This window comes from Coregonus clupeaformis, chromosome 12 (assembly GCF_020615455.1).
Source record: "Coregonus clupeaformis isolate EN_2021a chromosome 12, ASM2061545v1, whole genome shotgun sequence".
Lineage (NCBI taxonomy): Eukaryota > Metazoa > Chordata > Actinopteri > Salmoniformes > Salmonidae > Coregonus > Coregonus clupeaformis.
The window spans coordinates 891627-907899 of NC_059203.1; the positions used below are offsets into that span (position 1 = coordinate 891627).

At 42.7% G+C, this 16273-nt stretch overlaps 1 protein-coding gene across 3 annotated transcripts in view; it reads left to right on the top strand.

The window, feature by feature from the left end:
• LOC121577991 (thymocyte selection-associated high mobility group box protein TOX) overlaps nt 1–16273 on the top strand; it is a 166598-nt gene that overhangs the window by 31526 nt on the left and 118799 nt on the right. The window contains exon 1 of one of the 3 annotated variants that reach the window (XM_041892025.2): nt 11260–11322. The exons of the other annotated variants lie outside the window; for them this stretch is intronic. The gene's annotated coding sequence lies outside the window, so the exon portion shown is untranslated. Of the gene's footprint in view, nt 1–11259; nt 11323–16273 lie in introns of those variants that run through there. 3 annotated transcript variants of the gene reach the window in all.

Below are 16273 nucleotides of genomic sequence, written 5' to 3' on the forward strand. Positions count from 1 at the left end.
CTTCTCTCCTCTTGACATTGAGGTAATGAGTGAGGATGGAAAGTACCGCAGTAGAGGGGGAGTGGTTCTCCAGGTTGAAATAATGGAAGTCGGACAATAAACACAGGGCTTATCAGAACTGGCGCAGAGCTTCCAACCCGATAGGGGCCATATTACATCAGAACTGGCGCAGAGTTTCCAACCCGATAGGGGCCATATTACATCAGAACTGGCGCAGAGCTTCCAACCCGATAGGGGCCATATTACATCAGAACTGGCGCAGAGCTTCCAACCCGATGGGGCCATATTACATCAGAACTGGCGCAGAGCTTCCAACCCGATAGGGGCCATATTACATCAGAACTGGCGCAGAGCTTCCAACCCGATAGGGGCCATATTACATCAGAACTGGCGCAGAGCTTCCAACCCGATAGGGAGCCATATTACATCAGAACTGGCGCAGAGCTTCCAACCCGATAGGGGCCATATTACATCAGAACTGGCGCAGAGCTTCCAACCCGATAGGGGCCATATTACATCAGAACTGGCGCAGAGCTTCCAACCCGATAGGGGCCATATTACATCAGAACTGGCGCAGAGCTTCCAACCCGATAGGGGCCATATTACATCAGAACTGGCGCAGAGCTTCCAACCCGATAGGGGCCATATTACATCAGAACTGGCGCAGAGCTTCCAACCCGATAGGGGCCATATTACAGAGGCCGTTACAAAAATGTGACCCCTTTCCAAAGTACTTTGTCCACTCGGTTACTGAAATAATGGACGTGATAGGAATGATGCTGGAGCTATCTGAAAATGTTTTGTCGCCCTGACATTCGCTTCTCTATCACAATCATTAAGTATCATTTTACCGACTTAATCATAGACAACTTTCACTGATTGCTAGATATTGACATAGGTCTGATGTCTGGGTATTATTACGTGAGTAAATTTTTTTTTTTTTTAAGTGTCATTGAATTGGATCATGTTTTGTGGTCTAACAGAAAATACAAACCAGCACTGATATCAAACACTATCACACTAGAAAACAGCAAGGAAATTCAACATAGTCCCTTGTAACAGGTTTCAGTTTTTGGGCTGGTTTTCCAGATCCAGATTCAGCTTAATTCGGGACTAAAAAGCACTTTCAATGAAGACTCTCCATTGATCATGCTCTTAAATCAAGGACTCTGCTTAATCTGGATTCTGGAAACCGGCTCTACAAATCCAACCTGCTCCTCCTAGTCATCCCAATCACAGGATGTGACCTCACACTTTTACCCACAATCCCCCTGGACAGCATCTTTGCTCCTCCCTCAGCACTAGTCTCATAAACGTGGTCTGTAGTCACGATAGACCTAGCCTCATCGCGAACCAACCTGGGGAAGTTCCATGGAAGAAATCAGCTGAAGAGGGGTCGGAACCCGATATAAATCATTGACGCCTCGCAACACGTCACACAATGTGTGAGTTTAGCTACTGTCCACTTCAGATAACAGATGTCCATAAGGCCAGTAATGCTATCATACTGTAGGTCTCTGGCTGCATTGACGATGCATGCCATATGATAAGCTGCAAAATGGATTCGCATAGCTGATATACTGAGAGAGAGTGACAATCAAATAAAACAGATTGGAGATCTTACAAAAAGACAAAAACAAACTGTTCAATTTTGGGAATACAACACAGAAGCACAGACACATTAGCGACAGAACCCCTTCTCCTCTTTATTGCAGGATTGTGATATGTGATTAATCAACATTGACACTAGTTCATTTTGAATAATAGTTTAACAATTAAAACAAGTTTAAACACTTAAAAGAATCAACACTTCATAACTTCCAAATGTACAAATAAGCTAACTGGTATGTAAAAATTAGACATCTTAGTCTAAACAACAATAGATGATTGAGTAGTAGCAAGTAGGTTACTATTACTAAAGCATCATTTCAGGTGAACAAATAAAACTCCATACCAGCGGTGGCCAACCTTGGTCCACTGATCCCTAATCTACTGGGTGAGCAGACTTCTATTCCAGCCCAGCAATAGTACACTTGATTATCAGCTCATTAGATTTGATAAGTTGAGTCCGGTGTGTTATTGCTGGGCTGAAACAGAACCCTGCACAGCCAGTAGACCTACAGCAGGGTTGGCCTGCTGCAATTCTATTAGGTTTATACATTGTGTGTGATGTTAACTGTATTTTTGTATACAACATTTGCTAACATAGGTAGGCCTACATTTATAACCCATGGCATATAGGATATACCCTTAGTCTCTTGGGACATTCATTGGGACCTCTCTCTTCATCTGCAAACAGGCTTTCACAGCTTTCCATATATGAGGACAGAAAATACTCAAATTAGACAGCACTAGATATTATTATTGTGCTATTATCTCTCTGTCCTCAAAGTTTTCCCCTCTAGGGATTGGAACTTGAGAATCTTTTCATAATGTCCTCCCAGAAAATTACCTGCCCTATCCAGTTGCTATGCTAGGGAGCTGATTGTGCAGATCTAGCACCCATGCACTATTGGCTGCTTAGGCTATCCAGTAGCCTACACTCTCTCTTTACTGACAGCTGGAGCTGCAATTTCACCCTCTTCCATTGCTGTTATCTACGCATTTGGAGACTTTTTTAATTTACAATGATTACATCAACATAGCTAGCTAATAGGAATTTAGCTAGCTAGCTGATGACATTTAATTAACTTAGCTAAACAGTGTGCAAAGTTAGCTAGCTAGCTAGCAGCTCAGTTGAGTTAGCCTACAAAGTGGCCTACTGTAGCCAGCTAGCTAGCTCATAATACATAGTTGTTTAACATTTTAAAAATCTATTTACTTACTTGAATAGGTTCTCCCATTGCCTCAGTTTTTTGGGTCCTTACAAAAACAAAATAATGGACAATCTTCACAATATTTTCAGTGCTAGCAAAGCACAGCCGGTGTATGCACTGATAGATGCACACACACACTACATGCTCATGTTTTTAAATGTATGTAAATTGTAAAGTCTTTTTTTGGTTTGTAATGTCTTTTTCGTTATGTGTCGGATCCCAGTAAGACTAGCTGTCGCCATTGTCGTCGGCTAATGGGGATCCTAATAATCAAATCAAATCAAAAGCCATGTGGACGAACGGAGACAAGGAAAAAAGTGTGTTTGTCACTAGAGCAGTTTAGAATGTGTTGTGACATTTGACTTTACCAGCGTAATCCACTTTCAATTTTAATAAATATAAATCGTAGACTGTCGGCCACACTTGAAAACTAGAACCACTACATGGACGGAACACAGTGACGCACATAACACACAGCACCCCTTCTACGGGCGTGTGGGGGGGAGGGTTCTTGAAATGTAACATCCAATCAAACCGTTTTGCAATACAAAATTCTGAAGAACTCTAAGGGAGGCATGACTACGATGTGATTTTTGATCTATCGTGGACCATAGACCAGCTCTGTCATTGGGGAAGCTTCGTTGCTGCGTCGCCATTACTGTCGCCATACAGATGTATGATCTCAATTTGATCACTCTTTTGTTGCTGAGGTTTTTCCTGCACAGCAGGAAATGCAAACTTGTAATTTGTTCGAGGTGTAAAAAGTTTGTAATTTCCACTTTAAAATGTCAAACTTGATTTGCCCTAATGAAAAATGTATCAACCCCTACAAAAAATGTCAATTCATTATAATCCACACAATAATTCATATTTCCTGTTGCTGCAGTATTATTTTCCTGCTGTAGCAAACTGGCTCAAATTAAGATCCTACATCTGTATTCTCAAGTGAAGGAGATAAATGAAAAGATGGTAGGAGGGTTTTCCAGGCTGTGCCAGGTCTAATCTGGCCCGCGGTATGCCATTACGGGGCTAATAACAGCTGTCCACAGGCTGCCCAGGACACAGGGAGGCCTGGCCCTGCTAACAGGCCCTGACAGGTCTCATTAGAGTGCTGGCACTGCACAGCCAAACTCTTCACACTTATTCACTCCCTTACTCCAAGCGGAGAGGAGAAGCCTTGTGGTCTTGTCCCCAATGTCTTTATTTTAGATTTCCGTGTTCTCTCTTTTTCATATTATTGTTCTCTGTCATTCTCTCAATTTCTTAGATTCTTTCAATCTTCATTTCCCCCCCTCCTTTTTGATTATTTCCATCTCTCTTTTTATCTCTCCCTCTCTCTCTGCCCTGAATTTGGAATCTGGTGGCATGGAACGGGTTCACCACCGACCTCTGTGCCCTTATTCACACACAGGAATATAGTCGTTTACTGCGTCAAGAGACATGGGAGGGATGGGTGCATATACACTGACTGTACAAAACATTAGGAACACCTTCCTAATATTGAGTTGCACCCCCTTTTGTCATCAGAACAGCCTCAATTCGTCGGAGCATGGACTCTACAAGGTGTCGAAAGAGTTCCACAGGGATGCTGGCCCATGTTGACTCCAATGCTTCCCACAGTTGTGAAAAGTTGGCTGGATGTCCTTTGGGTGGTGGACCATTCTTGAAACATGGGAAACTGTTGAGCGTGAAAAACCCAGCATCATTGCAGTTCTTGACACACTCAAACCGGTGCACCTGGCACCTACTACCATACCCTGTTCAAAGGGACTTAAATATTTTGTCTTGCCCATTCACCCTCTGAATGGCACACAAACACAATCCATGTCTCAATTGTCTCAAGGCTTAAAAATCCTTCTTTAACCTGTCTCCTCCCCTTCATCTACAGTGATTTGACATCAATAAGGGATCATAACTTTCACCTGGATTCACCTATGTCATGGAAAGATCAGGTGTTCCTAATGTTTTGTACACTCAGTGTATGTTCATACACAAATAGATATTTCTCATTCCAAATCTGAAATAAAGTTAACGTGGGTGGGTTTATAGGTTTAGTCAAATCAGTTGCTCATGTTTGCTTGGTGTAACATCCTTGTCTACATCCTTAAGGGTATAGTAGGAAAATGGAAGACGTTTGTTGTTAAATATTTACATGAAGAAGAAAGGGCCCTTGTTCTCACGGACTGATTTGAATGCCATGAACGCAGTTATTGAAACATACCTCTGTGTGCTTTACGAAATGCATATTTATGCGGCTATTTTCTCCCCCCACGGTAGCCCAGAAAGTGAACTAATATAGGGAACCCTATCTTATGAGTAGTTCAAGTTATGGTCTTTTTCTCACGAGCTACAGTTCATAATATACACTGTACCTATATATTATATATGATATCACATGATCTGACCCTTGAGCAAAAAAAAAGCTTTTCATGTCAGATTTTCTTTTAAAATCCCAGCAGCGCTACAAGCTCATTCATTGGCTATCGCGGCCATTTGGGTTTTCCTTTTATAGGCAATGTCGTGCAGCAAAGCCCCGGGCACAGCTGCAGGGTATTGTTACCTGTAACGTAAGCTGTCGCATGTTATATTATTCACACAGACGTGAACGTCCACAGATCTGGACTTAACGTAACACGTGTGTGTCTCAACATAACATTCTTCCCAGATTAGCCAGACTGGCTTATGGAGAAACTCTGTCACACACGTGAACGTTTACGTGCACCTACACACACGACACACACGCTTAGATGCATGTATACATACTTACACAGTACATACACATATACTGTACACACAGACACACACACACTCTCAGACACACACACACTCTCAGACACACACACTATCACAGACACACACACTCTCAGACACACACACTCTCTGACACACACACACACTCAGACACACACACACACTCTCAGATACACACACTCTCAGACACACACACACTCTCAGACACACACACTCTCACAGACACACACACTCTCAGACACACACACTCTCAGACACACACACACACTCAGACACACACACTCTCAGACACACACACTCTCACAGGCACAAACACTCTCACAGACACACACACTCTCAGACACACACACACACACACACTCAGACACACACACTCTCAGATACACACGCTCTCAGACACACACACTCTCAGACACACACACTCTCACAGGTAGACACACTCACAGGCACAAACACTCTCACAGACACACACACTCTCAGACACACACACACACACTCAGACACACACACTCTCAGACACACACACACACTCAGACACACACACTCTCAGACACACACACTCTCACAGGCACAAACACTCTCACAGACACACACACTCTCAGACACACACACACACTCAGACACACACACTCTCAGACACACACACTCTCACAGGCACAAACACTCTCACAGACACACACACTCTCAGACACACACACACACACTCAGACACACACACTCTCAGATACACACACTCTCAGACACACACACTCTCAGACACACACACTCTCACAGGTAGACACACTCACAGGCACAAACACTCTCACAGACACACACACTCTCAGACACACACACACACACTCAGACACACACACTCTCAGACACACACACTCTCAGACACACACACTCTCACAGACACACACACTCTCAGACACACACACGCTCACAGACACACACACCTGTGCCTACATGTACATAAAAAGAAGAAAGTAACTCAGGAGTAATACATTTAATGCTTCACACTCCACTTCCATCACGAACGGCAATCCATTCTTATAGGAATACGGCTATCATAAAGACACCTTTGATATGATACCATACTGGTCCAGTACATTTTAGTCATTTAGCAGACGCTCTTATCCAGAGCAACTAGGGTTAAGTGCCTTGCTTAATGACACATCAACAAATGTTGCATCTAGTCAGCTCGGTTACTGGCCCAACGCTCTTAACCGCTAGGCTACCTTCCGCAGTACAGAGCCCATGCACTCACTCTCATTTCAGTCCCATTGCATAAACAGCATATTGCATAATATCACTCATTTTTCAGCGGTGGTCTGAAATGTTGATCTCATGAAAGCCTGAATCATTTTTTCAGCGGTTTCATACAGTGTGCGTCCCAAATGGCACACTATTCCTTATATAGTGCACTACTTTTGACCACGCCCCTGGTTCAAAGTAGTGCACTACAAAGGGAGTAGGGTAACATTTGGGCATACACAGTCTCTCTCACCGGTCCGTGTTTGTGCAGTATTCAGTTGAAACATTTTCACATGTGAAATAGCTGTTTTCACATGTTGAGCTTACATTTCACGTGAAACCATATTTTCCACCTTTTCACCTAAGAACAAAAACATGTTTTCACCTCACATGTGATTGGCAGATGCACGTGTGACATTTGTGGTTTCACATGCGAAAAACGGTCTAATGTGAAAATCTCGCTTTCACATGTAGAATTGCATGTTCATACATGAAAATTAATCACATGTGAAAATCATAATTGCAGTTTCACATGTAAAAACCCTCCACATGTAAAAATGTCACTTTCACATGTGGAATTGCAAGTTCACATGTGGTGCTGAAATAGTGTTATTCTCCTCACATGTGAAAAGGTGGTATTAACATGTTGCAGTAGCAATGTTTCCACATATGGAATTGCAAATTCTTTAATGCAATTCTGTCAAAACTTGTGTCATTAACTTTTTGTAATTTTTGTGCACAATTTTCTTTATCGCATTGTCTGAAAGTGTTCAAAATACACTGAAAACATCCAAAATGCATAATCTATACAGCTAAAAACAACAATGTGATGTCTATACAAGTTGACTTTGAGGTTCAAGAAAGTGTGTTTATCAATTTACCTGATTTTGCTAACCGTTAATTTGGAAAAATCAAAACTTACAAAGCATGTAGAGGTCTGTCATTTTTATCATATGTACACTTCAACTGTGAGAGACGGAATCTAAAACAAAAATCCAGAAAATCACATTATATGATTTTTAAGTAATTAATTTGCATTTTATTGCATGACATAAGTATTTGATCACCTACCAACCAGTAAAAATTCTGGCTCTCACAGACCTGTTAGTTTTTCTTTAAGAAGCCCTCCTGTTCTCCACTCATGACCTGTATTAACTGCACCTGTTGGAACTCGTTACCTGTATAAAAGACACCTGTCCACACACTCAATCAAACAGACTCCAACCTCTCCACAATGGCCAAGACCAGAGAGCTGTGTAAGGACATCAGGGATAAAACTGGAGACCTGCACAAGGCTGGGATGGGCTACAGGACAATAGGCAAGCAGCTTGGTGAGAAGGCAACAACTGTTGGCGCAATTATTAGAAAATGGAAGAAGTTCAAGATGACGGTCAATCACCCTCGGTCTGGGGCTCCATGCAATATCTCACCTCGTGGAGCATCAATGGTCATGAGGAAGGTGAGGGATCAGCCCAGAACTACACGGCAGGACCTGGTCAATGACCTGAAGAGAGCTGGGACCACAGTCTCAAAGAAAACCATTTGTAACACACTACGCCGTCATGGATTAAAATCTTGCAGCGCACGCAAGGTCCCCCTGCTCAAGCCAGCGCATGTCCAGGCCCGTCTGAAGTTTGCCAATGACCATCTGGATGATCCAGAGGAGGAATGGGAGAAGGTCATGTGGTCTGATGAGACAAAAATAAAGCTTTTTGGTTTAAACTCTACTCGCCGTGTTTGGAGGAAGAAGATGGATGAGTACAACCCCAAGAACACCATCCCAACCGTGAAGCATGGAGGTGGAAACATCATTCTTTGGGGATGCTTTTCTGCAAAGGGGACAGGACGACTGCACCGTATTGAGGGGAGGATGGATGGGGCCATGTATCGCGAGATCTTGGCCAACAACCTCCTTCCCTCAGTAAGAGCATTGAAGATGGGTTGTGGCTGGGTCTTCCAGCATGACAACGACCCAAAACACACAGCTAGGGCAACTAAGGAGTGGCTCCGTAAGAAGCATCTCAAGGTCCTGGAGTGGCCTAGCCAGTCTCCAGACCTGAACCCAATAGAAAATCTTTGGAGGGAGCTAAAAGTCCGTATTGCCCAGCGACAGCCCCGAAACCTGAAGGATCTGGAGAAGATCTGTATGGAGGAGTGGGCCAAAATCCCTGCTGCAGTGTGTGCAAACCTGGTCAAGACCTACAGGAAACGTATGATCTCTGTAATTGCAAACAAAGGTTTCTGTACCAAATATTAAGTTCTGCTTTTCTGATGTATCAAATACTTATGTCATGCAATAAAATGCAAATTAATTACTTAAAAATCATACAAGTGTACCTATGATAAAAACTACAGACCTCTACATGCTTTGTAAGTAGGAAAACCTGCAAAATCGGCAGTGTATCAAATACTTGTTCTCCCCAATGTAGCTGCCAGATTCTAACCCTAACCCTCAGCATGTAACTGCCAGATTCTTTACCCTAACCCTGAGCATGTAGCTGCCAGATTCTAACCCTAACCCTCAGCATGTAGCTGCCAGATTCTAACCCTAACCCTCAGCATGTAGCTGCCAGATTCTAACCCTAACCCTCAGCATGTAGCTGCCAGATTCTAACCCTAACCCTCAGCATGTAGCTGCCAGATTCTAACCCTAACCCCGAGCTTGTATCTGCCAGATTCTAACCCTAACCCTTAGCATGTAGCTTCCAGATTCTAACCCTAACCCTGAGCATGTAGCTTCCATATTCTAACCCTAACCCTAACCATGTAGCTACCAGTTTATAACCTTAACCCTGAGCATGTAGCTTCCAAATTCTAACCCTAACCCTGAGCATGTAGCTGCCAGATTCTAACCCTAACCCTCAGCATGTAGCTGCCAGATTCTAACCCTAACCCTGAGCATGTAGCTGCCAGATTCTAACCCTAACCCTTAGCATGTAGCTGCCAGATTCTTACCCTAACCCTAACCATGTAGCTACCAGATTATATCCCTAACCCTGAGCATGTAGCTGCCAGATTCTAACCCTAACCCTGAGCATGTAGCTGCCAAATTCTAACCCTAACCCTGAGCATGTAGCTGCCAGATTCTAACCCTAACCCTCAGCATGTAGCTGCCAGATTCTAACCCTAACCCTGAGCATGTAGCTGCCAGATTCTAACCCTAACCCTGAGCATGTAGCTGCCAGATTCTAACCTTAACCCTAACCATGTAGCTACCAGATTCTAACCCTGAGCATGTAGCTGCCAGATTCTAACCCTAACCCTAACCATGTAGCTACCAGATTCTATCCCTAACCCTGAGCATGTAGCTGCCAGATTCTAACCCTAACCCTGAGCATGTAGCTGCCAAATTCTAACCCTAACCCTGAGCATGTAGCTGCCAGATTCTAACCCTAACCCTCAGCATGTAGCTGCCAGATTCTAACCCTAACCCTGAGCATGTAGCTGCCAGATTCTAACCCTAACCCTGAGCATGTAGCTGCCAGATTCTAACCTTAACCCTAACCATGTAGCTACCAGATTCTAACCCTAACCCTGAGCATGTAGCTGCCAGATTCTAACCCTAACCCTAACCATATAGCTGCCAGATTCTAACCTTAACCCTAACCATGTAGCTGCCAGATTCTAACCTTAACCCTAACCATGTAGCTGCCAGATTCTAACCCTAACCCTAACCATATAGCTGCCAGATTCTAACCATAACCCTAACCATGTAGCTACCAGATTCTAACCCTGAGTATGTAGCTGCCAGATTCTTCAGCAGGCTGACTAGGCCTGTAATGCTGCTATTTAAAGGTGATGTGGATCACTACCAAGAGAATGCCTGCCAGGCACTACAGAACACTGTGATTTAGACACAGATTGTCTGGTTTAGTTACTGGTTTGTCTTTTGAGGGAAGAATGTGCCTCAAGCAGCGAAACATGTAGTTTTCCAAGGATGGGTGGTCTCACTTGACTCTCTGTCTCAATATTTATTTACCCAGTAGGAAAAAAGAGAGTGTATGGGAATGGCTGCTCTAACATCAGATACATTAACAGTGAAAGTCGCTAATAAAACATAATCAGTTTTTACAACCTTTTATGTCGACATACTGTTTATCAATCTCAGGGTCATGATCTGAAAATGTGTTTTATTTTCTATTTATTACTTGTGACACTGAACGTTCCACACCCAACCCACAATGAAAGCCGCAGGTGATTTAGGAGGTATGTGTGTATATGTGTGTGCATGTGTGTGCGTGTGTGTGTGTGTGTGTGTGTGTGTGTGTGTGTGCCTGTGTGTGTTTGTGTGTGTGTGCTTGTATGTGTGCGTGTCCATCACCTGTTGGCATTCTATTAAAACATTGAGTGGTGAAAGTCCCTCCTCAACCATTTTAGCACCTCCTCCTCCTCCGTTCCTCTACCCTCACTTTGTTAACATGTCTTCTATCGTTTCACTTTTTGTTGATCTTTCAGTCAACAGTGTGGTGAATTTACAGTGTTGTACTACAGGAGACATCTGCTGTCCAGTAAATACAGGGTAAGAGATCAGCGCTCTATATAAGATAATGAGGGTTGTGGGTTGTGTGGCTGACTCTGACGCTTGGGTAGTGTTCAGTAGGGAAGAAATGTTTACTATACCTGGACTTGACCAATAGGAAAATCGTCTTTTCAGTTTGCAAGGGTGTGCCCTACTGAACATGGTGCTGCCAGCTGTAGCTACAGTCTAATGTGATATAAAGTGGGTTTGGCCTCATAGTTGAATATGTAGAGATTAGGTGACTCAAATGCAATTGGTATGGTGTCTCCAAAATCCCATTGAAGTTGGAAAATGTTGTGACTGAATTATGACTATATCCAGATATAATGTGTTGTATTGATTAGGGTGACTATATCCAGAGATAATATACTGTATTAATTAGGGTGACTATATCTGGAGATAATATACTGTATTGATTAGGGTGCCATCAGTAATTGATCTTTGGCGTATCTCAGTCAATGCAGATGCCATAGAAGGAATCATATTTGGAATCATATTTGGAATGCTATATTAATACATGACGTTACTACTCCTAAGGGTACGAGGGTTCACGGTGTTTGAGGGCTTTTCTGTGTGCTACTGTCTGGCCGGCAAGCTGGCAAGCTTGCTCCACGGACCATGGAAGATATTCTTTAGTTATCTTCACTCAGACAGAATGGTCCTTGGGAGCACTTTGGCCCTGGCTGATTCATAAGAGGAAGTCTGAGGTACAGGGAGAGGAGGAGAGTTTCAACCCTTTCACTTTCCTTTTAACGCAGTTCATTCAGAACAGACAACCATACTGTATCTCGTAAATACAAATAAAAAAGATTGTCGAGAGTCCAAGAGAGTAGGCTACTATCGAACACAAAAGCAACAGCTAACTAAAGAAACCAAATCAAACTAGATATTACAAGTTGGATGTATATACAGTTGAAGTCGGAAGTTTACATACACCTTCGCCAAATACATTTAAACTAAGTGTATGTAAACTTCCGACTTCAACTGTAGCATCGGTCTGAATCTGTGTCTTATTTTCTACTCTATTTCTTGAACATTGTTGATGAAGGGCTTGTAAGTAACGTTAAGCATTTCACGGTCTACACCTGTTGTATTCGGCGCATGTAACATTTGATTTGATTTGATTTAGTGTACTCAACCACATCTAACTTTCTATCATTGTGCAAGTCGAGGCCAGACTCTTTCTATACCAGTCATCAAGGCCAATAATATAGTACACAATGATATACCACTCACATACTACATAGCTCCATCTAAGTCACAGAAAGTGCAGTGTCTAACGTGAAAGCTATAGATAATAGCCTGGTACGCCTGGTACGGCAACTGCACCGCCCGCAACCGCAAGGCTCTCCAGAGGGTGGTGCGGTCTGCCCAACGCATTACCGGTGGCAAACTACCCGCCCTCCAGGAAACCTACAGCACCCGATGTCACAGGAAGGCCAAAAAGATCATCAAGGACATAAACCACCCGAGCCACTGCCTGTTCACCCCGCTATCATCCAGAAGGCGAGGTCAGTACAGGTGCATCAAAGCTGGGACCGAGAGAATGAAAAACAGCTTCTATCTCAAGGCCATCAGAATGTTAAACAGCCTTCACTAGCACATTAGAGGCTGCTGCCGCCTATAGAAATCACTGGCCACTTTAAGAAATGGAACACTAGTCACTTTAATAATGTTTACATATATTGCATTACTCATCTCATATGTATATACTGTATTATATAATATTCTACTGTATCTTAGTCCATGCCGCTCTGACATCGCTCGTCCATATACAGTGGGGGAAAAAAGTATTTAGTCAGCCACCAATTGTGCAAGTTCTCCCACTTAAAAAGATGAGAGAGGCCTGTAATTTTCATCATAGGTACACGTCAACTATGACAGACAAAATGAGAAAAAAAAATCCAGAAAATCACATTGTAGGATTTTTAATGAATTTATTTGCAAATTATGGTGGAAAATAAGTATTTGGTCAATAACAGAAGTTTCTCAATACTTTGTTATATACCCTTTGTTGGCAATGACACAGGTCAAACGTTTTCTGTAAGTCTTCACAAGGTTTTCACACACTGTTGCTGGTATTTTGGCCCATTCCTCCATGCAGATCTCCTCTAGAGCAGTGGTTTTGGGGCTGTCGCTGGGCAACATGGACTTTCAACTCCCTCCAAAGATTTTCTATGGGGTTGAGATCTGGAGACTGGCTAGGCCACTCCAGGACCTTGAAATGCTTCTTACGAAGCCACTCCTTCGTTGCCCGGGCGGTGTGTTTGGCATCATTCTCATGCTCAAAGACCCAGCCACGTTTCGTCTTCAATGCCCTTGCTGATGGAAGAAGGTTTTCACTCAAAATCTCACGATACATGGCCCCATTCATTCTTTCCTTTACACGGATCAGTTGTCCTGGTCCCTTTGCAGAAAAACAGCCCCAAAGCATGATGTTTCCACCCCCATGCTTCACAGTAGGTATGGTGTTCTTTGGATGCAACTCAGCATTCTTTGTCCTCCAAACACGACGAGTTGAGTTTTTACCAAAGAGTTCTATTTTGGTTTCATCTGACCATATGACATTCTCCCAATCCTCTTCTGGATCATCCAAATGCACTCTAGCAAACTTCAGACGGGCCTGGACATGTACTGGCTTAAGCAGGGGGACACGTCTGGCACTGCAGGATTTGAGTCCGTGGCGGCGTAGTGTGTTACTGATGGTAGGCTTTGTTACTTTGGTCCCAGCTCTCTGCAGGTCATTCACTAGGTCCCCCGTGTGGTTCTGTGATTTTTGCTCACCGTTCTTGTGATCATTTTGACCCCACGGGGTGAGATCTTGCGTGGAGCCCCAGATCGAGGGAGATTATCAGTGGTCTTGTATGTCTTCCATTTCCTAATAATTGCTCCCACAGTTGATTTCTTCAAACCAAGCTGCTTACCTATTGCAGATTTAGTCTTCCCAGCCTGGTGCAGGTCTACAATTTTGTTTCTGGTGTCCTTTGACAGCTCTTTGGTCTTGGCCATAGTGGAGTTTGGAGTGTGACTGTTTGAGGTTGTGGACAGGTGTCTTTTATACTGATAACAAGTTCAAACAGGTGCCATTAATACAGGTAACGAGTGGAGGACAGAGGAGCCTCTTCAATAAGAATTTACAGGTCTGTGAGAGCCAGTTTGCTTGTTTGTAGGTGACCAAATACTTATTTTCCACCATAATTTGCAAATAAATTCATTAAAAATCCTACAATGTGATTTTCTGGAAAAAAAAGTATCCATTTGTCTGTCATAGTTGACGTGTACCTATGATGAAAATTACAGGCCTCTCTCATCTTTTTAAGTGGGAGAACTTGCACAATTGGTGGCTGACTAAATACTTTTTTCCCCCACTGTATATATTCTTTATTCATTCCTTACTTAGATTTCTGTGTATTGGGTATATGTTGTGAAATTGTTAGATATTACTTGTTAGATAATACTGCACTGTCGGAGCTAGAAGCACAAGGATTTCGCTACACCCGCAATAACATCTGCTAAACACGTGTATGTGACCAATAAAATGTGATTTGATTTAATAACATGAGTGAAGGGTTTAGCCCTCTCTCTCTCTCTCTTTGGTATAGAAAGCAATGGAAGTTGTCTTTGTCGTCTGCACTCAAATCCTCATCTTTGTACGACGCTGTCTTTCTGCTGTCTTACTCAAACTGCATACAGATTTAGGATCTTAATTTGATCACCCTGTTGCAGGACAACTTTTTTTTAACTTGTAATGTATTTAAGGTTTAACTGCAAACTGGTTCAAATAAAGATCCTACATCTGTAGTTAGAAAATTATGCACAGTGACAGGGGATCTATGGAACGTTGAACTGGCTTCACCACAATGATTCACTAGGAAAACAGAAGGTTGGGAGGTGATTAGTTTGGGTGAAAACACGGGAGGCTCTTTTGTGAGGGAGGAACATGCAAACAATAGATCATTTGAATGGTTAATTTTTTGTAGTGAACGCAGGGAGAATAATCCCATAACAAATTTGGAAAGGCAAACAGTGAAAATTAAGATTTGAGCGTTTAATTTTTTTGCAAAAGAATTTAACAGTTTGACTCTTTTACCTGTATTTTGCTTCACATGTAAACTTTGTACAGATGAATCATCGAGAGAAAGATTTGTGTTTTGTTGGGAGACAATTATTGACATTTGGCACTGGATAACTGTCAAATTCACTTAACGTAATCGCTTCAAAGCACCTGTTTCAGAATTTAGGAATGTCATTGCTAAGGTTATGGGCTTGGCATATGTGCAGTTTTAAACACATAAAGTTGAGTTCTCTCCCTTTTCAGGGTAGTTAATATGCTGAGTTGATTTAGTTTTCCCAGATCGTTGTGATGGTGCTTTGACTAACATAGTCCAATTGTGATTATTTTGCTCAGTTGACAATATATCTGACAGGCCGGTATGAGTTGCTGATCTCAGCTATATCCTCTGTTCTGTGTGTATATAGCTGACACAACACACACACACACACGCATGTACGTACACACAGACACACACACACACACACACAGAAGCTATACAGTATTCAAACAAACACTCAAATTAGAAAAAAAAAGTTTAGACTGCAATAACCTAAGATGTCATTTGGATTCCAGCCAAAGGCTCTTTTTTATTTTTCACACACACGCACGCACGCACGCACACACACACACACACACACACACACACACACACACACACACACACACACACACACACACACACGCACGCACGCACGCACACACACACACACACACACACACACACACACACACACACACACACACATTGTACTGAGACGTTATCTTGCTTCTATTGATCGCAAAGGAAGAAATGCACTCAATCACAGGAACATGCACTACTATCCCATAGCCAGGAACAACAACTATGTTGTACTGTCAGTACTGTACTGTAAGTCATCCAATAGCAAACAAAAACCT